General features: G+C 41.4%; 1 protein-coding gene and 1 pseudogene across 6 annotated transcripts in view; both read right to left on the bottom strand.

The window, feature by feature from the left end:
- Vps13b (vacuolar protein sorting 13 homolog B) overlaps positions 1–25,627 on the bottom strand; it is a 431,910-nt gene that overhangs the window by 284,597 nt on the left and 121,686 nt on the right. The gene's annotated exons all lie outside the window — the stretch shown is intronic.
- Positions 25,201–25,271, bottom strand: LOC121133747 (annotated as a pseudogene).

The raw sequence follows: 25,627 nt of genomic DNA, 5'->3' as shown, positions 1-25,627 counted from the left end.
AAGACTGCCCTCGCTGTAGCAAAGAAACATGATGCAAGCTCTTCGGGAAAAGGTATAACACCGCTCTTTTTGTAAAGGGTAATACAGTTACCAACAATCTGCTCCCAGGTACTTACCAGACAAACAAGGCAAAACCAAAACATGACGGGAACAATTTGTCTACTAAACAATAACCCTACAGTAAATTATGGGAGAAATGGCTTAGGCCAAAAGAAAACTGTACTACACAGAAACCCAACTCTGAGGAACCAAAATCCCAGCAGCAGAAAACAAATACTGCTTTTAATAATAAATATACAAAAAAAGTCATTTCTAAATACCATTCAGAACACTTTTGTCTTTTACTGCAGAAACAACACAAATATAAATTGGTACTCATCGAGGCTGGAGAGACGGCTCAGAGGGTAAGAGCACCGGCAGCTCTCCCAGAGGTTCTGAGTTCAATTCCCAGCAACCACATGGAGGCTCACAACCACCTGTAATGAGACCTGGTGCCCTCTTCTGGTGTACAGGCAGAAAACTGCATATATAATAAAATTAATATAAAACTAAAAGGAAAAAATGGTGCTGGTCTGTGAGAGAGGTACAGGGAGGCAGGAAGAGTGGGGGTGAGGATTGGGGAAGCAGCAGGACCATGAGGTAACTTTACAGCTACAGAGAACTCATCCATGTGGCTGTCCAGTAACCAGATACGAACGCTGACTAAGCACTAGTGCACGCAGAAATGCATTTGTCTTTCTCCAGACGCCCAGCTCCACACATCCTCCACCACAGAGCCTTCCTAACACGGTTCTCTGATTGACTACGAAACATTATCTGGTTCGTCTTGGTCACTGAGAACTCAGCTTTCTAATGAAGGTAAGAATGTTGCCCCTTAATAGAGATGACAGAGGTGCCGACGGGTCCTCGGGTGCTTTGGGAAACAAGCATAAATGATAGCTATGAATGTGGTCCACATAAAATCATAAACATCATGAGGTCTTTTTTTCCTCACAGTTCACATTGTCAAAGCTTGGGACTACACACACACACACACACTGTACAACATTAATGACATATATCCCTTAGTCTTGAATTCAAAGTCAGAAAATAGGAATTGAAATGTATTACTAGTCGCCCGTGTGTATGTGTGTGTATGTGTGTGTGTATTGTTGTATGTGTGTGTGTTGTTGTGTGTGTGTGTGTTGTATATGTGTGTGTGTATGTGTGTTGTGTTGTATATGTGTGTGTGTTGTATATGTGTGTGTGTCAGAGAGACAGAATGTATGTGTGTGTTGTTGTATGTGTGTGTGTTGTTGTATGTGTGTGTGTGTTGTGTTGTATGTGTGTGTGTGTCAGAGAGACAGAATGTATGTGTGTGTTGTTGTATGTGTGTGTGTTGTATATGTGTGTGTTGTTGTATGTGTGTGTGTTGTGTTGTATATGTGTGTGTCAGAGAGACAGAATGTATGTGTGTGTTGTTGTATGTGTGTGTGTTGTTGTGTGTGTGTTGTGTTGTATATGTGTGTGTGTGTCAGAGAGACAGAATGTATGTGTGTGTTGTATATGTGTGTGTGTTGTTGTATGTGTGTGTGTGTGTTGTTGTATGTGTGTGTGTGTGTCTGAGAGACAGAATGTATGTGTGTGTTGTATATGTGTGTGTTGTTGTATGTGTGTGTGTATGTGTGTGTGTTGTTGTATGTGTGTGTTGTATATGTGTGTGTGTTGTATATGTGTGTGTTGTTGTATGTGTGTGTGTTGTGTTGTATATGTGTGTGTGTGTCTGAGAGACAGAATGTATGTGTGTGTTGTATATGTGTGTGTGTTGTTGTATGTGTGTGTGTATGTGTGTGTGTTGTTGTATGTGTGTGTGTTGTTGTATGTGTGTGTTGTATATGTGTGTGTGTTGTTGTATGTGTGTGTGTATGTGTGTGTTGTATGTGTGTGTGTTGTGTTGTATGTGTGTGTGTGTGTCAGAGAGACAGAATGTATGTGTGTGTGTTGTATATGTATGTGTGTGTGTATGTGTGTGTTGTTGTATGTGTGTGTGTTGTATATGTGTGTGTGTTGTTGTATGTATGTTGTGTTGTTGTATGTGTGTGTGTGTTGTGTTGTATATGTGTGTGTGTGTTGTTGTATGTGTGTGTGTATGTGTGTGTGTTGTTGTATGTGTGTGTGTTGTGTTGTATATGTGTGTGTGTCAGAGAGACAGAATGTATGTGTGTGTTGTTGTATGTGTGTGTGTTGTTGTATGTGTGTGTGTTGTTGTATGTGTGTGTGTGTGTGTGTGTGTTGTATGTGTGTGTGTGTCAGAGAGACAGAATGTATGTGTGCTCCCCTGCTGTTACTTTTGCCAACCAGCTCAAGATGTAATCTATCTAACAGTGTTTTAGAAACTACAAAGTTAATAGTCAATCCCCTTGCATCTCACACAGATTTAGTCACAGCATTTTAAACATGATGTGCAAACACAATTTCCCCTATCTAGGCAAAATTACAAATGCACAGAATAAAACACCCTATGCATGTGTTTTGGTTTAAAGATTCAAGTAGAAAGTCTAACAAAATTTTATATGATTCTTGGTCTCTGTATATGTTCATGTACACATATATGGGTACGATGCGCCCGGGTTTGTAGAGGTCAAAGGTTGCACTGGGTATCTTCCTCAATCATATCCCGCCTTATTTTTGAGACAACATTTCTCTGGACTCCAATTCTGCTAGACTAACTAGACATCGAGTCCCAGGGACCGTTTGGTCTCCACCTACGACTGTGTTCGCGAGTAAGGAGCACCACAGGCGTCTTCTCCTTTGGGTGCTAAAGATCCAAACTCACAACCCCACGCTAAAGTAGCAATCTTTTTAATATCAACTTAGCCATCTGTCTAGCTCACAAATATTTTATTGTAATAATCTTCTAAACTAATTAAAACAAATGTTGAGTTGTCCACATTATAGTATCCGTGAGTCTTTAAATTTCACTGTACCAATAGATGATTCAAAATTACTCTTTCAAAATCATTGTAACAAGACAAATGAGGTGACACTATGCATTTTTGTTTAGCTGCAGAGCCTTTCAAATGAGAATCTTTACTAATAGTAAATCCTTACTTTAAGTATTTTCTGGTATTCAGCATCACAGCCTGAACCCTCACATAAGAGTTAGTGGTGCACATCACAGAGCAGTCTCCTAAGAGTGCTAACAAGACACTACTCTCCATTCCAGCTGCAAGTCACTTCTTTTAATCTTTCAAAATATGGCTGCTCTTACGTACAAGAACTCTAAAATTGTTATCCTTGGAACACAAAGCATTCTTTAAAACCATCGCTTCATTTCATTCTTTAAAATCAAACAAACAAAAATCCGAGTTTCAGATTTGTCAAAAAGTAACCTGAAACTCATTTCCCACGTGACTTAGCTATGAGGCCTAAGATAAAATTCCATCTTCACCGTTAATGTAGCTGACCGACGGCTGTTTGTACACTACAGCACTCTCTATGGAATATCAGCATTGTGAGGTATACAGTGTAAAGAGGATGCTGACTTTTATCTAAAGGGAATCCCATCTGGGAATTCATTATTCAATACTGAGGCTTGTAGACTTGACGCAGGATGATGTTTGTGGGGGGCACCTGAGAAGTAGGAGAGCAAAGGAGGACACGCGTGGAGGAAGAGCTCCAAACGTGGAAAACAAAAACAAAATGCCAACGTTGTCGTCAAATACTGCCACCAGAGGACACAGGATTGAGAATGGCGAACTGAGGAGATTGGGTTCCTCACAGCGTGGACAGGAGCAGCTTGATGTGGGACAGATTGGTTAGAGGAGAGCAGAGGAAAGGAGGCATGGACATAGAGAGGATGGACGATTCTTTTGAGGAGGCTGCTGCTGGGTGGGTTCTTAAGATGGTGGAGGAGGCAGCGCATCTAGAGCTGCTGAGGCTGACCCAGCAGAGATGGAAGCCTGGACGGGCCTGACCTAGAGGAAGAGAGCGGCTACTGTTGTGGCACCCTTTAGGAGGAGGATGAGCTGGGTAGGGCGGGCCAGCTTTGACGGGGGAGCACAGCTTTCCACCCAGAGCAGCAGGCATGAAGGACACCAGCAGGCGTTCTCAAGTACTCAAGAGTTGTGGGTGGGACAAGGGCACGTGGTGGGTGCTTCCGTTTTAGAGGCAAAGTCATCATCAGTTAACTGGGGTTGAAAAGGCTAAGTGAAAGGATAGGGGAGAATCTGAAGAAGAATAAATGATTCAACAAAGTTCTTCACTACAGGGAAATCGCCCAGAAAACCTTCCTAAAAACTGGATTGTGATTTCAAAGTTCTGATGTGTGGTCTTGGACATTTTTAGCAAAATCCCCAGCTATTCCATTCAGTGATGACTACATTTTGAGTTGGGAATGTGTGGGGAAGGAGATGACCAATTGTAAGGAAGAGCAAGGTCCTGAGCAGTGACGTTCTGAGTGAATGCACATTGTTTGAAGTGAGCTGAACACGTGAAGGACCAAGGAGGGGAACCTACGGGGAACTGCCAAAGTCCTTCCTGTGGGTCAGTTTGGAAAGGCAAAGCCTTCCTCTGTCCAAGCACAGCTGTGTACTGACCAGTGTGTACAATTCCAGCTTCCTCCTCCAGGACAACCACAGTCTACTGGGAACTCCTCTAAGACTTACTAACACCTCCCCTCTGTGCTTCACCTAATAAAGTAGGTGGGGTCCTGAGAGTTGAGGTAGCTGGTGGCGCTCAATCAGAGCGTGCACAGTCCACATGACCCCAGCTTTGCTGTGTCTTTTGTCTGTCCTTTATTCCCTTGCTATCCCAATCGGGCTTCCACACCCAAGCTGATTGATTACTCAAGTCAATGAACTTGCAAGATACAGGATGCCTAACAAGAAGCAGCCAGCATCTACTTTTAGAGTAAGTTAAGACCACCTAAACTGACCTCAAAGACGCATGGTCTTATGCACAATACTTTCTCCTTAGAGGGCTATTCTTATCATTACATTTAAATGCAAAAAGAAAGGATGGTACTGAACCACAGTCTTTATGATCGCATGTAAATTATTAGCTACTACTTTAAATACTTCACAGCCTTGACCACATAATTCCTTTATAGATGTTAAAGTTGAACTTAGAAAAATGAAATAACATATCTAAGACCAGGAAAGTTAATGATCCTGGAGAACAGGATTCAACATCAGGTCTTTTGACTACAAAAATCATACTTGTAGATTTTACTCAACAGAATTGTTTCTTTGTTAGTATCGGATACTGCTGTCTGCGAACTGCTCATTTTAAGCACATCTCCTTTTCACTCCATCCCTTAGGCTCTAAGTCACACTGTCTCACCCACACTCTCCTTATCCTCTTGCCCCTGCCATTTACTAGTTTTATCTCTCCATAGTATTTTCCAACCTCAAATGTTATGTATGCATCAGACCATGAGCATATGTTTCCCATAATAACCCAAAGGACTGATAGTACTTTTGTATTTTTGAATTATAATAGAACGCATGACAATGTGTATTTATTTTGAGCTAAAGGCTAAATTTAATCCATCTGTTATATTACAATTCTTATTTGTTTATATCAAATTAGCTTAATCGGGACTGGTATATAACGCAATGTGGTCAGTCACTATGAGTAACCAAATCACAAAACTGTGTTGTACTAAACTAGTTAAAGCCTCCCCCAAACTACACCAAAGCTGACAAATTTCTCCCAACAACAGAAGCTCATTCCTTTGACACGAGCAGTATCTTAGTCACTGCTCTGTTAATCACTCATCTAGGTAGAGAGATGGAGTACAGATGGAGAAGACGTGAGGACACGGACTCAGGGTGGCCATGGTACAGAGGATGAGAATGAGGTCTACTTGTTCACATGGGTTCTTATCATCTTAATCTGCTGAGCATCCTTTTAAAATATGTGTCCTCAAGGACATGTACCTGGGATTATAATGCTATAATAGAACTAAATGCTATACTGTCGGCCTTGCTGGTTACAACTACCAGAGAAAATTCATCCACGCTATTTCTTTTCTATAGCTATGTAGCCCTGGTTAGCCTACAAGTCACTACTTAGATCAGGCTGGCCTCAAATTCAGAGCTCTGCCTGCCTCTGCCTCCTAAGTGCTGAAATTAACAGTGTGTGCACATGGTTGTTAGTTTTTCAATTATTGCCTTTGTTAATACTCTAGTAACAAAATTCTTTGTGTTTTTAATAATTTCATCTGCTCCTATTTCCTATAGCAGACCTATAATGTGATGAGATTACATAAAGACTTAAAAAGAGCTCCTTCCTCACCTGCAACTTCAATTATGCAACTAGGTAAGCAGACTATGAAGCTCTTTCCAAAGAAAGACAGGGGGAGACTCAGTGTCTAGGGGGGGAAAGGTGAGAGTGTCCCATAAGCACACCTGGGGACCGCAACACTGTGTGTCCAAGTGATGGGGACAGCAGTGCATGAAGCAATGAAGAGCCCTTTTCTCCAGCAATCACACCCAACAGCACCCTTTCTCCATTTACTCGTCTGCAGCAACTGCCGGTGCCCGAAAAAAATAATTCTACTCATTAGTTAGACAGTCTGGCATGGAGAAGGCTGTGCTAATCAGTATAATAACCTCGGGAGCCATGAGGACACATGCTCTTAAAGTTATCCTTCCTAAATCAGAATGACTGGGATGGAGAGACGGTTCATTCAGCCAGGTACTCTCCTGCAGCATGGGGCCTGAGCTTGATCTGAAGCACTTATGAAGACTGGGCATGGTGGCATAGCGCCTGTAATCCCATGCTAAGCAGGCAGGAACTGGAGGACCCTGGGAACCCTCTGAGCAGCTGACCTGTACAGGCATACAGGTCTCAGCAAGACATTATGTTTCAAAGATCACAGTGGGTAGCTGTTGAGGAGCAGTACCTAAGGGAGACTTGTGTGTATACACACGTACACATACATACATACATACGTACACACACCAGAGTGCTTTACATGTACAACTGAAGTACAATGATACAATGATACGGTTCTTTCATGGGAAACACAGTCTCTGGTGTTCTGCTGTAGCATCCATGACCCTACCTTCATATTAGCTTAGAAAGGAGTGTGTGAACTGTATTCTGTGAAGCGAAATCTGTTGGGATTACAGGCATACACCCACATACCAAACTTGTCTTATTTTTATGTGTATGTGTATAATGCGCATGAGTATGTATGCCTGTTGAGATACATGGACACAGGTATGTATACGGTATGTAACATGTATAAGCATCTAGAGATCAAAGATTGATGTAGGCAACATTCTCCTCAGTGTATTCTACCTTATTTTTTAAGGTGGCCCCTTTCAACCAATCACGGAGCTCACCTACAGCTAGTCTCCCTGGCCAATTTGATGATTTGGAGGAACTTCTAGGCTGGAGTTACAGGCAAGCCTCCACATCCACTGGGCATTACATGGATTCTGGCCCTCATGTTACATACAAGCATGCTACTCTGAGCCACATACCCAGCCTTATTCTTCAGGTAGGATGGGGACTACATAGAGCATTCCTGAGATGTGCTCTGCCTATCTACTGAACTGGATGGGTGATTCTGCCCACTCCACATTTCAACTGCTCCTCCTTACAGCCAAGGCCAACCAACACAGTCAAAGTCTAAAATGCTGGTAACCACACATACACTGCATCTTTATATAAAATGCAGAATGCCTTCTACTAAAATAGCTACCATATTTGTGAATCCTCAACTTTACATTCGCTTTTTTAAGAAATCACACAGCCCTAACAATCCACATATTTTGTTTTCAAGTCAAAAATTTTAAAGACCTGAAAGTAAGCTGGGCATGGTAGCTCACAATTGTAAAATCCATACTCAAGAGGCTGAGACAGGTTTGCAAGAACACAGGGCCTGTGTGAGCCACACAACCTACTCCAAGGGAGAATAATATCAAGGAACAATTGGTTTAAAAATTTAAGAATGTACTAGGAAACCTTGGAATGAAATCAACATCCTGGCATTTATTTTAAATGCTGCATTTAATATTATTTTATGGTTATATAATATTTTCAGTGAAATGGTCAGTATATTTTAATTCTTGGCAAAGAATTATATTTCACAAAAATAAACTCATGTATTATATTACAACAGTAGTCAAGACAAAAGTTCAATCACACCAAGCATGGTGGCAGGCACCTTTAATTATGGCACTTTGAAGGCTGAGGCACCTAGATCTCTGTGAGTCTGAGGCCAGCCTGGTCTACAGAGTGAATTCCAGGACAGCCAGGACTACACAGAGAAATTCTGTCTCAAAAAGGGGAACAAGTTTACAGATTCAAGTACTATGTGGAAGATTGCCCTTCATGGGCTCATGAATTTGATCCTTGGTCCCCAGCTGTCAGGGAAGCCTCAGGAGGTGTGGCATTGTGGGAGAAGCTGTGTCACTAAGGGTAGGCTTTGCTAGTTCAAAACCCCACATCAAGCCCAGCCTCTCCCTCTTCCCTCTCCCCCACCTCACCCCTGCTCCCAGTGGATGAGAACTCAGCTCTCAGGTACTTCTCGGGCACCACGCCTGCCTGACTGCCACTGCGTTCCCTCCCCACCAAGATGATTCTGGACTAAACGTCTCAAAGTGTAAGCAAGCACCCAACTAAATGCTTCTTGTAACAGTTAGATGCCTTGGTCATGGTATCTCTTCACAGAAACACAACAGTGACTAAGACACTATATCACACCAAAATATAACTTGTAAAATAACACTAAGACTAAAGGACTCTAATAATATTATATAACTAGAACAGAGCAACACGAAAAGCTATTCAAGTAGTCATATACTTTAAAATATTCCTACACTTTAAAGGCTAAAGAAATCTCAAGTGCTTAAATAAATCATTGCAATAAAATGTTTTAAGTTTAAAGATATAAATATGAATGATTAAATAACATGAAGATGAAGTGATCAAAACTATATGCTTTCAAGAGTACTTTTTACACTGGGGTTTTTACTTTTTTTGTTGTCTACCTTACATAACCTTCATAGGATTTTTTATTATTTAAGTAGCAGTCTACTTTTTACATTTAGCTTAATCTACATATTTTTCTTTTTTTTCCCAAGCAATCTTATTTTCCACACCAATTCCAGTTCGCTATCCCTCCTGCCATCCCACCCCCCCCACCTTTTCCCAACTCCACCCCAACCCATTCCTAAGAGGGGACAAGGCCTCCCATGGGGAATCATCAATGTCTCTCACCCCACGTGGGTACCCCTTACTTTATCTGTTACTGGCAGAGTCAAGGCGGCACCACCAGGTGGTGCTAATGTCCCCCAGTAGCTGGCTGGGTAGACTACCACAGCCATTCGGAGGTGGCCTAAGTGAGACCATCAAGTTGTAAGAGGGGATGGCAACTGTCTTATTTTCTGGTCCAGTAGAAAACTAAGAGCAATACTTTTGGGATGTCCTGATTACTTGTTACCAAAACCAAACAAACCTGAATTTATAATTACCAGGCATTAATATTAGGTTTACATTGGCAATCTTTCAAGGGAAAGAGGGGGGAAGAGAACAAATTCAATTGTTTGGCTTGAGAAAACACTAGCAATTCGTGAGAAAATAGACTTTCTATAAAGATTTTAAGAAAAAAAAACTCATTTTACAAGAAAAAAAAAACCTAGATCTTAGAGAAGTATAATAACATGGCATGGGATCACGAAACTGAACACAAGAAATGCTGCACGGGACACAGATTTCTTAATGCTCAAAGACCGAACCCAACTCAAAATCAAGACCACGGTGGATCCAGGGGCACACTGTCACTGCAGCCCTGCCTGGCTCTGAAGCCGGGGCATGGGACTCTACACCACATTTGCCACCTAAGACCAATGAGACTGTTGTGAGAACCTTAACTCGGGCCTTGGGACTATCAGTGCACACACAAAATAATCAGAAACGTCTTTTAGGTGCAGAGAACAGTAATACTGAGTAATTTCCTATTATCCTCCAGCATGTTGAGTGTCTTTGGGTTATATTATGTTGTAATACTTGACTGTAAAAGGGGCTGGTTGAGTGGCTGAATTTTACTTAAAAAAAAAAAAGGTGGGGGTTCGTCTTGCAGTCAATTTTAGTCAGGAATTAAGGAGAAAATTCTAACAATTTCTGAAATGGATCTAAATATACTCCTACCATTTATGTGAAGCAGTGTTCTCAGCAATAATAATTTAAAAATCAAATATCAATCAACTCTGACATTGAAGATGTTCTGTATCCTACATTGACAAAATTCGGATACTGAATTCTTCTCGGAAACATCAGTATTAGTCCAATCAGTATGAAACTTGCTTTCAATTTTAGTAAATGATAAATTCATATACATCTGTTTTAATGTAAATTTACTCATGGTTTATTAGTAGTAAATGTTTGGATTGTTTAACTATGTAAACCTGGGATCACTTAGAACTTTAGAATTTTATCAAATGAAAAGATGTCACTAGTAGAAAATCTACATGAACTCCATTATGGCACAAAATCTTGCTGCAGATACCAATGAAGAACACTACTGCCATTTCCTGAGTGTCAGTTTGTGCCAAGCAGCGTGGTGAGAATTGCTTTCTCACCTGGGTCACACTGCTACCTAAAAGGTAACACCGTTTTCTTTAACAAATCAAGGAACTATGGGTCAGAGAGACTGAGTAACTTTCCCAAGCAACAGCCAACGCGACACAGACACACGGAGACCGCCATCCAAGGGGCGAGGCGGTGAGACAGCCCCACTTAGGATACTATGGTGTCTGATGCTACTGGTACAACACACATGACTTCCTCTGGAGGAAACTGTTTAGCTGGGCAAAGACACCGACCAAAAGCAACCAGGCAGCAGTCCCTCATGAAGGGAAGTCAAGGGAGGGACTCAAGGCAGGCGTCTGGAGGCAGAACTTGAGCAGTGGCCAGGTAGGAATACTGCTGGGCTTCTCAGCCTCATGTCTTATACAGCCCAGGAATATTGGCTCAGAGGGAGCATTGCCTAGAGTGAGGGGGTCCTCCCACAGGAAGAGGGTCCTCCCACAGTGAGGGGGTCCTCCCACAGTGAGGGGGTCCTCCCACAGTGAGGGGGTGCTCCCACAGTGAGGGGGTCCTCCCACAGGAAGAGGGTCCTCCCACAGTGAGGGGGTCCTCCCACAGTGAGGGGGTGCTCCCACATCAGTCATCATCAACCAAGAGAGGACTACAGGCTTACCAGATGACAATCTGATGGAGGCATTTTCACAACTGTGGTTCCCTCTTCCCACATATATCTAGGGTTGTGTGATGTTGACAAAACCCAAACAAACAGTAAGAGCTACTTAAGGGAAAATTAAAATTCTTGATTTGTACTTGCTGTTTACTCATTCTTTAACTATCAATGAGCAATTTCATCTGAACTTACTTTTAGTAAGCTTATATATTTAAAAAAATGCTAGGACAGATCCCAAAGAAAGACACTCAAAAAGCAAAACAGGCAGAAAGTTGGTTAAGTCAAACTACAGAGAATACTATAAAATATTAAAATGATAATTCCTTATTGTTACATGAAAACATTACTCATGGTTAATAAATAAGGTTAATTACGAAGAGTGATCTAAAAGAAAATAAACAATAACTTCATAGGCAATTGGAGTAGTTGGTTGTATTTCAAAAGAATATTTGGGCTTGCCTGCTTTTTTTTTTTTCTTTTGGTTTGGTTTTTGGTTTTTTGAGACAGGGTTTCTCTGTATTATTTTGGAGGCTGTCCTGGCACTCGCTCTGTAGACCAGGTTGGCCTCAAACTCACAGAGATCCGCCTGCCTCTGCCTCCCGAGTGCTGGGATTAAAGGAGTGTGCCACCACCACTGGCTGGACTTGCCTGTATTAAACACTCTTAATTTATCACTTAAAAGAGTTTAAATATATAAGGAACAACAAAATACATGTCTACAACTCTAAGAATAGATTTCTAAATAATATGAACTGTTTTAGATAGAAAAGTAGTAAAGATAACCTAAGTTGTAGCTGGCAACTCCTGCATTTAAAAAATACAGTTGACATACTTTTTAAATATGAGCAGTTTAAGAACAAGTATTTAAATTTATTCAAGTTCCAAGAACATGAACATACAAAAAATTTTTTTGAATAAATGAAAATAAATCTTGATAATCTGGTAAAATGAGCAACTTTATCTTGGGTGTCATTACTTTTGTATTATGGGTACTTCTATATTGCTTGAAGAGCACATCATTTGAGTTTTAAAAAGAAAAAAGATTGGACTAACGAGCAGGTAGTGGTTTTACCTAGAAGGTGACCATTTTCAGCTTTTCGGGGAACAATTGTGACTCACTTCTCACTGAGTCCATACTTCCTAACTGCCCAAGTCTCAAGTGAGCTGTGTTGTTTGACTTCTAAACTCCTTCCTCTTTGCACTTATGTTGTGTTCTAAAAGCAGAAAGTACAAATGAGCTCAAATGACTTAGGTCAACTCTATTTACTCATCATGTTCTTAATCATGTATCTAAAATTTGAGTATTACTACAATCACATTTAATTCCAAATGAGACATCTATGAACTACAAATGAAAACATTTTGGAATGGAAAACTCACATAAAACTAAAGATATTATGACAGAATAACAAAATGCTCTTCGGGGTGCTTATCTTCCTTTCTGTAACTTTATGCTGCTATAAATCAGTGAGAAGTCTTCACCAAAGGTATGGACTCTGGTTGCTGGGAAATGTTGCGTCTCTATGGGGAGACAGTGAGAGCTCGATGAAGGGATTCACTCCCCTAACAGCTCAGTGCTGCCGTGGGCACACGGCTGCTGTGTGCTGCTTCCACTTTGTTTCAGAAGAAGTTTGCCAGCTGCACCTATGTACTTCCTCAAGAGTTTTCAGCTCACCTTGAAATCCAATGCACAGACCTGGGCAGCACCCACTCAGGGCACAACACTTGTCTAGATACTATGGACTTGGAAAGCAGCTATGCTCACCACTATAGCACCAACACAGACTAGACACTAACGACTGGAACATGACACTGTGTCACAAGTAAGTACAGAGATTGGAACATACAGGCAGACAGCTGCTAGGACACGAAAGCTGGAAATCTGTGTTTTCCTGACAATAGCAAATGCAAACTATGATAAAGATTTCTACACGCCTGAATTTAGAGTCATTTTCCAACTGATTATTGAACACTAAGCATTCTCCAGGTTTCTCATACTTGTCCTTTCCTCTGAAGGCAAAGGGTAGTGGTCTATGGAGTAGAACATTAGAGCTGTGGAGGGCAGGGTCTATGGAGTAGAACATTACAGCTGTGGAGGGCGGGATCTATGGAGTAAAGCATTAGAGCTGTGGAGGGCGGGTCTATGGAGTACAGCATTACAGCTGTGGAGGGCGGGGTCTATGGAGCAGAGCATTACAGCTGTGGAGGGCGGGGTCTATGGAGTACACCATTACAGCTGTAGAGGGTGGGGTCTATGGAGTAGAATATTACAGCTGTGGAGGGCGGAGTCTATGGAGTAGAACATTACAGCTGTGGAGGGCGGGGTCTATGGAGTAGAACATTACAGCTGTGAAGGGCAGGGTCTATGGAGTACAGCATTACAGCTGTGGAGGGCATGGTCTATGGAGTAGAATATTACAGCTGTGGAGGGCGGGGTCTATGGAGTAGAACATTACAGCTGTGGAGGGCGGGTCTACGGAGTACAGCATTACAACTGTGGAGGGCGGGGTCTATGGAGTAGAGCATTACAGCTGTGGAGGGCGGGGTCTAAGGAGTACAGCATGAGCACTGCACAGGCTGATAACAGCGGTCAGCACTCACTGAGTAGTAAGGACCAGAGAACATGGGATGAAATTGATGGGTCTGATCTCAGGCTGGACGTGATCCAGACGTGACTTGAGAGAGCAGCCATCTTCGTCGTGAAAGGGACCTCGGCGTTTTGGGAAAGAAAGTTTAGACCTAATGCAGATGGAATCTCTTCTGAAGGTTAGCATAATGACAACCAGTAATAAAGGTGTATAAATTGGGGTCCATACAGTTCTCTTACAAGTCAAAGAAACGACACCACAGTAGAACGAAAGCGAGTCTCATTAGACTCTGTCTGCAAATGTAGCCAATAGATTAAAAGCAATGAAGATGTTGGGAAGATGTGGAGAATGTGATCTTCATGTGCTGTCCGTGGGAGGGTAAATGGGTGCTGCCCTTGGAGGTTCAGGGTGTTTGACTTTGTCATCACGGAAAGTGAGCAAGACCATCCTGTCAAGTAAGGGTAGTGCAATCCCAGTATAGTTTTAAGATAAACAGACAAAAATCTAAAAGTTATTAGAAATATGATATTTAAAATTTTCAAATCATAAAATATGGAAAATATTAATCTCAACCTTTTGCTTTGCTTCTATTCAAGGAAACGGTGAAGGAACTTACAGCAATCTCCATATAGAACTGACTGCAAAGAATCCAATTGTGCAGGCTATTATTTAAGTGACAAAGTGAGTCTTTGTGCAGTTTAAAACATGAGAACACAAGATATGCCATACTTTTTAGAACTGATCAAGCCTACTGTGACATTGCCCATAAAATTCAGACTTTTCCACAAGCACAATAAATAAATCTCTATTCTAACATGCACAGCTAGAGTTGCCAATGTGGCAGCAGGAATATTTTAAATTGGAAATGGAAGTTATGTATACTGAATTAGTCATCCCTTTCTCTTAAATGATTAAATGATTAAGTTCTAGATTTCAGAATATAAACAATTTTACATAGGTTAGGTGTTTTGTGGTCATTTAGCAAACACTGTCACAACTACTATAGTAAATTACTCCCTTACAATGTAATATTTTTAAAAACGCTACTTAAGACCAGGCCTACTATTGCAAATGTTTAACTTCAACACTCAGGAGCCAGAGCCAGAGACTAAGACAGAGGCAGTCTAGTCTTCACAGGAAGTTCTAAGTGAGCCACCTACATATTGGGGAAAAAAACTAGCAAGTTAACACAGTTGATTCCTCAAGTAAACATTTCTAAGCACTTTACAGAGCCAGTCTATCATAAAACAACAGGAAAAGTCAAGATTTTCCAATAGTCATCATTTAACTTTCCTTTTATAGGTCTTGTTCACCATCATAAGCCAAAGGAGTTAAGATTTTATTGAAACCACTTTATTACTTTATAAAGGGTACAAAAAAAGCTTGAGGAAATCAAATGTATGAGTAATAAAATTATTATAAGCAATATGAAGAATAAGCCAGTGTGTGTAAGAATGGAAGCTGAACAGTAAAGAAGCTATTATTACCCAGAACAGTAGGAACTTGAAGAGACTGGATCCCACCTAACTTTCTAAACTGATCCTAAGCTGCTCTCAAGGTTAGGGGTTACATTTTTGCTCGATGACTATTGGGTACTTCAAAAGGGGATCAATGTGAAAACTTAGAGAGTATTTAAAAGCTAATTAAAATAGAATATGCTTATAGTTCCAGTATCTATTGGTAGATAATGACTAGGTCAAATAACATCTTGAGCTAACCTAAGGGAACACTGTTTTCCTTTTCATCGATCACTGCCCCATCAAGCAGTCTATTTCCACGACTTACAAACAAACAAAAATACACATGAAGAATGTCAGGATAAAAAATACAGAAGGGCAAGCAGAAGACACAGAGACTGAGGAGATGGCTCTGTGGTAAGCATTTGTCAGGCATGAAGACTGGAATTGTATACACAATTCTTCAAGGCACAGCCTCACTGTATAGCTCTGGCTGTCCTGGAAGTCGCTATGTAGATAAGGGTGGCCTATTGTTAGTTTTTCATGTAGCTAGGCATACTAAAAATCACTTAAGACTCTTTCTTTCCATAGAGTTTAGTACCTCAGCAGTTTCTTCCTTATTGTACTTAGAACTTTCCACTCAAGAGAGCACTCTGACAGAACTGAATTACCAGCATTCCTAGTCGTGTCCAGTGGCGCCATTATTACTTGATGACAAGTAGTGCAATGTCACCAGAGTCCATACTGTAACTGAGATGGCTGTGGGGCCGGTACTTAGAAAGCAGGGACACAGTAGACAAATAGATGACTTATATCCAGTATGGGATAATGCAAATAGAGCCAGGATTACTTCATGTTACTCCAAACAGTGAACAAATTAAAACATATGAATTGTTGATTCATCCAATTTTCCATTCAATACTTATGAACTATAGCTAATCATGATAACTGAAACAATAACGATAATACCAGAAAAAAGTGGAATTACTAAAATACAGTTTTATTCACACAACATCCACTAACTCAGTCTTTTATATGTCAGGGGCTGTGCAGTATTTTCCATTCAGGCTTCCCTCATTTGAACTACTAATATATATAAAATTATTTGTGTGGCTATCTTCTCAATTCTGCCAGTCTAATATATAACCATTCCAGATAGCAAAATAAAAGAATGCTCAATAGAGAATGGCTGGGAAAGGGATGAGTAAGACACATTTATTTTATTTCAACAAACTTGGTGCAAAGTGATAATTTATCACAAATAAATCAAGCATCACAGCAGAAGTTTAGAATGACTGATTAATAACCCTCAAAGTCATGTCCTATAATTAATGATTTAGTCAGAACATTCTTTTTGTAAAAATAACTATTACTTCTGAAATTGTACCTTGAGGTGAATGCATGGTTTAAATACTTGCAAACAGAAAGATAAAACAAAAGGTATATAAAACAAAGCTATAAAGGATAAACACAAATTGTTTAGTAAGTGAAAGCTGATGCCTTAGTTAGGATTTCTATGGCTGTGAAGAGACATCGTGACCACAGCAACTCTTACAAAGGAAAACGTGTATTAGTGGTGCTCACTTAGAATTGAGAGGTTCAGTCCATTATCATCATAAGGGGAAGCAGGGCAGCACAGGGGCAGACATGGTACTGGAAATGGACTGAGAGTTCTACATCTTGACTCACAGGCAACAGGAAATGGTCTATCTCACTGGGTGTGGCTTGCACATATATGAGACCTCAAAGTCCGCCTACTGTGACACTTCCACTTACTGTGACACTTACTCCAATAAGACAACACCTTCTAATAGTGCCACCCCTTAAAGGGTCACTTTCTTTCAAACCACCACAGCTGATAGGCTTGTTTTCACCCAATGAAAATACCTTATCCAGGGCTTTGTAATCATGAAGACTAACATTAAGAGATCTGAATTATAATTCTCCATGTCCTACATCCTAACTGAAAACATGCTTCTGCACAGATAGAACTACTACTCTGTGATGGGTGCTTGTAGCTAAATGCTTAAACAAAAAGAAAAGAAAGCAAAGGTAGCAATGTAACACTCAACAGTTCTATGACTAATGCTAAGAATCTAGACTCAAGGAGGTTAAGCAAGGATGAGTTAAAATGGGATGTAGTTAAGAGAATCACGAGGAAAATAAATTTTCAACTCTTGCCTGACTATGAAGCAATCGACAACAGATCAAAATGTGTTTAGTCTTGAGAATAACAATGCAAACTAGGTTACATGTCCAGGAACTTACAAGAAGGCCAATATAAGTGTTTCCAATTTCATCTCAAAGATACCTTAGCAGTGTGGTCAGCAGAGAAAAAACAACCTTTAAATCAAAGTAAAATATCAAAATATAACAATTAGGTTTAAAAACATTTACAATCTATACCACTGATCACGTTGACCAAAAAGCTGTAAAATTTCTCTCCATTTATAAACAATTACTTCCTCTTTACAGAGCAAGGGTCAAAATCACTCTTTTGCCCTATCAGTGAAACTCAAACCACAAAATACAAAACCGTATTTTAAAATTGGTGTACTCCTGAATTACATTGTAGCTGAACCTGCGGCTTTCAATCTTTGCTAGTAGAAGGATACTATTCATTTTATTTGTCTCCCACACAAAGTCATACAAAGTAGTGAGTAGGAAAAAAAGGGGGGGCGGGTAAAGAAAAACACAAAGGTTCTTAGATGGAACTTAAAAATGAGGCTCAGAGGCCCACAAATGAGGTGCTTCTAAGCTTCAGTCATTTGTAAATTCCTCAAGCAAAATTAAATGCAGGGAGGAAACACGCATTCTCTCCAATCCCGTGAAATAAAAGCAACACAACTGACCCTGAAATCAAACTCCTTATCTTGTTGACCATATGAGATACGCAAGTGGAACGGACTGTAGTCACTGGACGATGAGAATACAAAGGTACTAGTGGCCTAGAAGAAATTGGCAATTGATACCTAACACTTAAAAGGTGAAAAGGATCATAAGAGAGTCTACTAGCTTAACATGAATCACTTTCCCATGAATACAGCCCTGTTTGGCATCTAAGCACCGAGTTAGAACTTGATCAAATGCTGGATTAAAAAGGTCGTGTTGGCTTTTATCTTTAGAGAGGCTACTGACTACAGAGCCTACCCCAGGAAGCATGGAGCATGAACTGTAGGATTGCACATGTCTGATTGTAACTACCCTAGCCTGCACTCATTACTTCACCCCATTAACATTCCACACTGGGAGTCCTTTACCAGTTTTATGAGGCGAAACCACAAAACGTCAGGTTAACAAAATCCTCACACAGCAACTTCACCTTGAAATACTGCCTGTCAGGGATGTGGCTCTAAGATATTCAATAAATCACTAGCTTTGTAAAGTAGGCTGCAAGTCAGGTAAATTAAAATATTTCATCAGAACACAATCAAGATGGATCCAATACGAGTAGATTATTGGAAGGTGTTCTCCTGTGGGCAAAGCAGGACACCAGTGAGATCTGCGGGGCGCCCAGCCAGCGGCCCTGCTGCTTCCGTTCCACCTCACAGCCTCCCTTTGCCCTCGTTCTGCTCAGCTTCACACAGAACACACGGTGATGGGGACACACACCTGTTGGTTCCATTCCTGGGTCTTCCACTTGAGACTGGTCCACCTTTCTTGAAATATGCAAATCTAGGTGTATTTTCTCAGTTTAAAAATGAAGAAATTGTCTTCATTGATTAAAAGATGCAAGATAAAAATACTATGACTTGGATCTGGTAATAGCAAATGTCCAGTTTTTACATTCCTTCCTTACATCCCTCGTTGAGACAGAAAATTGCAAATCTGAGTAACAGGTGTTATTCCAACTCCTAAGGAGGTCATTAAGCAGAGCGCGTGTCTCTGTCCCTACACTTGTGATGAACAGAGCCAGAATGAAAGTAAAGTGAACATGAGCGGGAAGGAGCACTCAGGAGCCAGGGTGTCTCTGGCGAACTCCCTCCTGCATGCCTCCCTTGCTCCGTAAGGCCAGAGAACATGGATAACTCAGTCCTGTCTACCCACGCACCAGGCTGTGACCAAAGCATATGGATAACTCAGTCCTGTCCACCCACGCACCAGGCTGTGACCAAAGAGTATGGACAACTCAGTCCTGTCCACCCATGCACCAGGCTGTGACCAAAGCGTAAGGATAACTCAGTCCTGTCCACCCATGCACCAGGCTGTGACCAAAGCGTATGGATAACTCAGTCCTGTCCACACACGCACCAGGCTGTGACCAAAGCGTATGGACAACTCAGTCCTGTCCACACACGCACCAGGCTGTGACCAAAGCGTATGGATAACTCAGTCCTGTCCACACACGCACCAGGCTGTGACCAAAGCGTATGGATAACTCAGTCCTGTCCACCCACGCACCAGGCTGTGACCAAAGAGTATGGACAACTCAGTCCTGTCCACCCACGCACCAGGCTGTGACCAAAGCGTATGGACAACTCAGTCCTGTCCACCCACGCACCAGGCTGTGACCATGGGTATGGACAACTCAGTCCTGTCCACCCACGCACCAGGCTGTGACCATGGGTACTAGCGGGATTTGCTTGCCAGTGTGGCAATTACTAACCCACACTAGATAACGATACTCTAAACAAGTAGCCATGGGTAGTGAGCTGCATAGTTTTTTTTTCAACTTGAGGTGTGCTGTTTGGAAGTGAGACCCCGGATTGAGAAAGTGCCCCCACCAGATATGCCTGTGGACACGCCCGTGGTACAGCTCCTTGACTGAGGATTTACTTGGGATGGCCCAGCCCACTATGGTCCTGGTGCCACAAGAAGGTGGGTTGAGCAACGCATGACAAACAGGTCAGTAAACTCCTCCATGGCCTCTGCATCAGCTCCACACATGACTTCTCTGTATGACAGACTCTAAAATGTTTCTCCTCACGGTGATTGTCAACAATGGAAACCCCAGGACAGGCAGAATGGTCAGTGCCTGAATGTCTGCTCAAGTAACATCACTGTAGACTTCAAATTATCCCAGGACCTTCCAAAAAGCAGAAACTAATCCTAGTGAATCCTTAATCATACACTCTGCTACGGAAGGTGGCATTAGCAGTGGAGTTACTAAATAACTCAGTAATGACTAGGTGACAAATATCAGGGGTAATGGCTTCCTAATAACTAATCAGGACCTTGAAAGAAAGAAGCTATCATCAGGACAAATTGTCTCTTTTTAAAAGGTAGTAAAAGTAGGAGCCCAAGCCAAACAATTACATGCTACTGGAAACGAGAAGCCACAATTCAGAAGAACATAGACTTTCAAAGTTAAAACTCCAAAACATAACATGGGAGGGAAAACACATATGATGGCTCCCTGGTGCTTATTACAAGCAATCATTCCCTTATATGTGCTCAGCAAATGCATGATGTGATTTGACAGTAGTTAAGTACTGGTGGTAATAAGCAAGCATTAACACGTTACATACCTAAAATACATCATTTTCCGAATACAAAGGATTCTATCGTACCAATTTCCCAGGAAGGAAACAGACTATGAGAGGTCAACTAACTTCTCAACATCACAAACTGGTAACAAGTCAGTAAGTGGAACTAAAAACTAAATGGAAGGGACTACAGAGATGACTCCATGGTTCAGTGGGATTGATGCTCCTATGGAGGACACATCAGAAACTGGTAACAAGTCAGTAAGTGGAACTAAAAACTAAGTGGAAGGGACTACAGGGATGACACTTTTTCTAGCCTCTGAGAGCACCCTAATACAAGTGAGCACATTCATGCAAGCACATGCATGCACACACACAATTTTTAGTCAATTTAATATTGTGAGTATTATCTCTGTAATGACTATTCTGTGGTTCTATGTCTGAAGGATTCTATATATGGGGCTTATCATTCTCTTGCAAGATTTTTGGTAAGAGTAACTTTCAAAATATTACTACTATCAATCCACAAGCACGAGATGTCATTCCATTTTCCAGTGTCTTTATCTCTTTCGCACTGTAAGAGTCCTTCACTTCTTTGGGTAGGTTTATTCCTAGACTTTTATTTTCTTTAATGTTATTGTGAATGGGAGTGCATCCATGTATTCTCTGCATATTTGCTGCTAGTGTATAGGAAAGCTACTGACTTATGCATGGTGATTCTACACTCTGCCACCTCAACGAATTTGCTTACCATTTACAGTAGTTTTCTTGTACAACTTTGGGGATCTCTAATGTGTAGAATCATGTGGCCTGGGATAGTTTGACTACTTCTCTTGCTATTTGTATCCCTTTTGTTTCCTCCTCTTGCCTTGCTGCTCCAGGTAGGACTGAGCATATTACAAAGGAGTGAGCTTGTGAACACCCTGCCTCGTGTCTGGCCTCGGAAGGATGCCTTCAAGATTTCCCCCATCTAGGATGATGTGTGTTTCCCAAAAATAATTTTTATGGATTTGGGTATATTCCCTCTAGTCCTACATTCTCTAAGACTTTTATTATGGAGGAATGTTGGATTCTGCCAAAGGCTTTTTCTGCATCTATTGAGATGATCATGTAATTTTTGTCTTTGAGTCCATTTATGTGGTTGGTTTCTGGATGTCACATTGGATAGGAGATACTAAGAACCTGAAGTGTCAGCCAAGGATAGAAAAGTTATATACTCCCAGACAGTTATAGAAGTGAAATTGTTCTTTACAATTACTTCAATATGTATACTCTTGCTCTTTTTTCACATCTAAACAAAAGAAGCTTATACCCAGGCTGTCTTAGTTAAGATTTCTATTGTGGAGATGAAACACCATGACCAAAAAGTAAGCTGGGGAGGAAAGGGTCTATTTGGCTTACATTTCCGTATCACTAGTGATCACTGAAGGACATTTGGACAGGAACCTAAGCAGGGCAGGAACCTGGAGGCAGGAGAGGACGCAGAGGCCATGGAGGGGTGCTGCTAACTGACTTGCTGTACATGGTTTGCTCAGCCTGCTTTCTTATGCAAGCCTGGGTCACCATTCCAGAGATTGATCACTAATTAAGAAACTGCCTTACAGTCAGATATCACAGAGGAATTTCCTCGATGGAGTCTCCCTCCTCTCTCATGACTCTAGCATGTGTCAGGGTGACATAAAACTAGCTGGTACACACTTAATTCCAAAACTTTGAGAAATTTACACAGCAGAAATTTTAAAATGTTTATTATTTGAAATAAAGACAATATATCCATCAATTCACATAATCCTACATCTCAGAATTAGCACTGCCAGTATATGACACACACAGAAAGGTGAACTGTGCAAACGTCTCAAGAATACACAGGGCCAGAGTGAATGTATGACCTAGGCTTCCAACCAAACTCAAACATTACCTTGCTGTGCTGACTGTTTCATCGCCTTGGAATGGCTACTAACTCGAAATTTCTCTGAAATTAGGGAAGGGACAGTAGAGAGCACGTGTTACAGGAAGAGATGAGACCCGCTCCACGTCACTGTGTCCCGTGGCAGTAACTAGGCTATTCAGGGGGGTGTGACCCACTCCAAGTCCATCAGCTCCTCTCAGGAAGATGCTCACATCAGTCAGGCTCGGTATTTGTCGCACCCAACCTTGACCAGCAAGGAAGACGCAACACCCAGACTCTTCTTTAAGCAGTTTATTCAGGAAACCTTGAACAATCTTCTTTTCCCGGGGAGCGCCAGGGAGCCCCAACCCACAGCTTAAAAGCCCTTGGGCGGCCAACCCCAGTAAGCCACGTGGAACATGCAGATAGGTCCACATATGCAGAAGCAAGCCTGATATCCAGCCTTAACCAAATACAGGTGTTGTTTATCACAGAGAGCACCTGCTGTCGGGCTAGCAGAAGGCAGAAGCCAGTGCCATCTTAAGGGTGTGGCACTCCGCGGCTCTCTACAGGTATTAGAGCATTTCCTTATGTTACACTAAAGTTAGGGTTACAGTCAGGGTCAGGGGTCAGGGTCAGGGTCGGGGTTAGGGTTCCTTACTCTGTAATTCACTCTTTTCTTTGTCCTACAGTGAGAGTGCAGGGCAGGGATAACTACACTGGAAACGATGGTGAGACGGTATTTTACTTCTGCACACGTCCAGTTCTCTGTTCACTGCACTGTTTCCCCACAGGCATCCGATGAGTATCTGTTTATACAACAGTGGGTTTCACAGCACTTCTCTGTAAGCTTGCTCAGGAACTCAATAGCCAAACTTGTGAAACAGCTTAGTCTTTCTCTAAATCTAGTCTCAACTCTTTGGAAATGTAATATTTTTCAATTTTTTTCTCTTCAAAAATAATGGATTTCATTACCGTGCTTTAATTCACGTTTAGTCATATTTTCTCACACTCCCGGCCTATTGTCTTCCCACAGACTCCACTCTGCCTCTGCTTGCCCCACCTTTCACCCACAGTAAGACTCACACCACTGTCTTGTCTGATGAAACAATCCAACCAGAAAATACAATGATTGCAAATACATATGCAATATACAGATTTGCAAAAATATACCATATAGCAAATTTTACTTTAAAAACACTACTAACTATGGTAGTCTTTAACTGATATACAAACCCAATTATATACCTACTGTGAAAATTAAAAGAATAGTATGTAGAAGTAGTATATTAGGACAAGCACACAATGGCATAGGTTTCATGCCTCAATTGACAAACTTAAAGTCAAGCTTTGAAGTAGATAACTGTGAATTCTATTTGATCAAGGGTCTCCTGGCTTTACTTATACAGAGAAATATAAGTTGGTCACAAATGTCTCTCTAGGAAACAAGTAGAGCTAGTAACTTGAGAATATTTCAGCTGCTTTCAGCATCATTAAGTTCATATGAAAAGTTTTTTTGAAAAAAAGTAGAGTAATTGTTGCCTGACTGAGATTCATTATTAATAGTGGAATGGGTCTTGGGAGTTTCCGCCTCAGAGATTACACTGAGATAACACTGGTCTTAGAGTGTATGGTACAAATTCTCCACCTTAACGTCATTCACTCAGGTTGATAGTCTAAACCCAATGAGAATAGAGTCAAAATGCAGTGTGGATCAAGCCACTTCGGGGAGGGGAGAGTCTGGCTGAGATGCCACATTGACAGATACTTTCAACTGCCAGCCTGATGTGACCTAGAGTCACCTGGGAAGAGAGTGTCAGGGAGGGACCGTGCACATCAGGGTGGCCTCTCCTGAATGTGAGTGGTGCCTTTGAGAGGAGGCCCAGATACAGGAAATGGGAGGGGGAGGAGAGAGGGGGGAGGCCTGGTGTTTTGCTCTCTTGGCCTTCCCTTGCACAGCGTGCTCATCCACCCTGCGGCAGCGGATTACTTTGATGATATTAAGGCCAATGTCTTCAGGGCCCAACGTCAACTGAACCTTGCTGATTCCTTTGTGCATGCCACAACTAGCTTCTCTGGCCTCCAGCATGGACTGAAGACCAGGGCTCTTCAAGGATCCTACAGGCTTTTGCACCAGATAGGACTGCAGAGGTGCCTAGCTTAATGCACTGACCAACAGCTGGGCTGTGGCCTCCGCCTTTCAAGACAGCCACTGAGTACTCCAGCCATATCTTGTGGGCCCATCTAATAACCTGCCTTTGAGGGATGTTAAATCTATCACTTCCGTTTCTCTTGAAAATTCCGACTAAGATGAAGTAACCGTCTTTGTGGGGCTTCAGTCGGGCCCAGCCGACTTAGCCAGTTCATACCGGAGAGGGGTGTTGTGGATGAGAAACGGCAGGTAAAGATACTAAGAGACACAGACTAGAGTCAGAGGAGGAAAAATCCAGTGAATACTTAATGGCCCAAGTTTATTCTCCAAAATCCTTATATATCCCAACCAAAAAGGGAAAAAAAAAAACGATTAAAGACTTCTTTATCATGATACAAGGAAGAAACAGCTACTAAAATAAATGAACAGCAGCAAAAAAAAAAAAGGTGGGAAATTTTCAAAAACCCTTCTTTGTTTCTATATTACAAATTACAAAGCCTGAGGACAGTAATTTCTGACACTTTTTGGTAACAAACTATAGAAATGATCCCTGAAAGTATAGTCTTTTCTGACCGTTTTTAAAGTGGTCAAATGAACTGAGTAGCTATCACCTTTAGATACCGTTTAAAGAGGAGGCTTAAAGCTTATTTACATCATATCCTCTGAAGTCAAGTAAACATAAGCTGCCTTGTAAAGGTAGAGATACATGCTAAAAAACCAGAATACACATATAAAACACTGAGTAGCTGCTGCACCGTTTTATTAAGAGATTAACGATGACAGGTAAGTCTGAGTGCCCTCTAATATTAACCAGACTCAGAACCACAATTCTGTCCATACCTCATCCATTAATATACCTTTGATAAATCCAAAGACGTGTACTTTTACTCACATACTAATTGAATTGAGTTAATTAATTGCA

This window comes from Mesocricetus auratus, unplaced genomic scaffold (genome assembly GCF_017639785.1).
Source record: "Mesocricetus auratus isolate SY011 unplaced genomic scaffold, BCM_Maur_2.0 Super-Scaffold_100023, whole genome shotgun sequence".
Classification (NCBI taxonomy): Eukaryota; Metazoa; Chordata; class Mammalia; order Rodentia; family Cricetidae; genus Mesocricetus; species Mesocricetus auratus.
The sequence above is the reverse complement of the archived record's forward strand: the minus strand, read 5'-3'. Positions and strand labels throughout refer to the sequence as shown.